We start from the raw sequence: 2,494 nt of genomic DNA, 5'->3' as shown, positions 1-2,494 counted from the left end.
GAAATGGGGTAAATATGTGATGGAGATTAAGGAGTGCACTTGTGATGAGCACTGGGTGTTGCATAGAACTGTTTAATCACTATATTGTACACCTGAAATGAATATTACACTGCATATTAACTGGAATTTAAATAAAATCTTTTTTAAAAAAGCAGTAGGATATAGAAGAATTGAATAATGCAATTAAGAAAATGAATATATAGAGAGAGAATATATAATAATATAGAATATTACCAACAACTATAGACTATTTGTAAGAATGACATATGCTGGGTCATAAAAAGTGACTGAACAGGGCGCCTGGGTGGCTCAGTTGGTTAAGCAACTGCCTTCGGCTCAGGTCATGATCCTGGAGTCCCTGGATCGAGTCCCGCATCGGGCTCCCTGCTCGGCGGGGAGTCTGCTTCTCCCTCTGACCCTCCTCCCTCTCATGCTCTCTGTCTCTCATTCTCTCTCTCTCAAATAAATAAATAAAATCTTTAAAAAAAAAAAAAAGAAAAGAAGGAACCTTTAAAAAAAAAAAAAGTGACTGAACAAACATCAAATGAGTGAAATCATTCAGAGTCCACATTCGGAATACAGCATAATTAAGCTAGAAATTAATAACAAAAAGATAACTAGAAAATTGCATGCTTAAAAATTTTTAAAAAAAACTTCAAGACATTGATAAACTAGGGGGAAAATCACAATAAATTTTCTTTTTAGATTTTGTTTATTTATTTGACAGAGAGAGACACAGCAAGAGAGGGAACACAAGCAGGGGGAGTGGGAGAGGGAGAAGCAGGCTTCCCGCGGAGCAGGGAGCCCGATGCGGGGCTCGATCCCAGGATCCTGGGATCATGACCTGAGCCAAAGGCAGACCCTTATGACTGAGCCACCCAGGCACCCCACACTAAAATATTTTAAATTATTTGAACTGAATGCTAATAGCCCATATCAAAACTTCTGCAATGCAGCTAAAGTTTTACCCAGAATGAAATCTATGTACTTAAAGAAGAAAAACTAAAAACTATTTTTCTCAGTATCCATCTTAAAAAGTAAAAGACAACAGCAAATTAAACCTAAAGCAAAGGCAAAAGGAAGAAAATAATAAAGGTAAGAAATTAATGAACTGGAAATATATATATATATATGCAATAAAAAGAATCAATTGTTCCAAAAGTTGTTTTTTTTTTAAGACTAATAAAATTGAATTAAATTAAAACTTCTGGCAAAGCTGGTCAAGAAAGAAAAGACAGAAAGACTGCCCATAGCAAGAAATTTAGCTATTACTGCAAATCCTATAGAGGTTAGAAATATAATAAGAGAATATTAAGGACAAATTTGGGCCAATAAATTTTAAAATGTAGTTGCAATAGACAGTCCTAGAAGAATGAAACTTACTAAGACAGATGCAAGAAAATCTGGGAAATCTTATATATATTAAAGTAACTTAATCCATACTTTGAAACCTATCCACCAAAAAAACTCCGGACTCAAGTGATTTCAGCAATGAATTCTACCACATTTAAGCAAAAAACATTAATCTTATATAAGCCCTTCCAAAAATTAGAAAAATAAGAAACAATTACCAACTACTTTTGCAAAGTCAGAACAACTTGATACCAAGCCTGGCAAGGACATTACAAATTATTAAAATTACAGAACAATCTCACTCATAAACACAGATAAAAAAATTTAAAAAAATATTCTTAATTTAAATACAGTTCAAATTTGAAAATCAGCAAGGATATGGAAGACATACACAACACTATAACAAGCATGATTTAATTGACATTTACATAAGATACTAACCAACTACAGCAGAATCCACATTCTTTTCAAGCACACATAAAACATTCTCCAGGATAAACCATATGCGATGGCATAAAATAAGTCTCAATAAATGTAAAAGGAAATCATTCCAAGTATGTTCCCAACCACAATGGAATTTGATTAAAAATCAGTAACAGAAATGAATTAAAAATGCCCTAAATATTTGGAAATTTTACAATATATTTCTAAATAACCCAAGGGTGGAAAAGAATTCACAGGAGTTCAAAAGTGTTTTGCACTGATTTAAAACAAAATCACAACATATCAAAATGTGTGAGATACAGCTAAAGCTGTACTTAAAGAGAAATCTGTAGCTATAAACATCTTATTTTTTATCTTCAACAGTTAATTTTACTTTACTTTTTAAAATTTTTTTATTTAAATTCAATTTCATTAACATATAGTGTATTATTAGTTTCAGAGGTAGAATTTAGTGTTTCATCAGTTGCATATAACACCCAATGATCATTTCATAAGGTGCCCTCCTTAATGCCCATCACCCAGTTACTCCATCCCCCCATCCACCTCCCCTCAAGCAAACATCTTATTAATGAAAAAAGATTTCAAATCAATAAGTGTTCACCTTTAGAAACTATAAAAAGAAGAGCAAATTAAATCTAAACAAGAAGAAGGAAAGAAAGAAAGATCCGAAGGGAAATCAATAAAGTAGAAAAGAGAA

This window comes from Halichoerus grypus, chromosome 5 (genome assembly GCF_964656455.1).
Source record: "Halichoerus grypus chromosome 5, mHalGry1.hap1.1, whole genome shotgun sequence".
Classification (NCBI taxonomy): Eukaryota; Metazoa; Chordata; class Mammalia; order Carnivora; family Phocidae; genus Halichoerus; species Halichoerus grypus.
Note: the sequence above shows the minus strand (reverse complement) of the source record.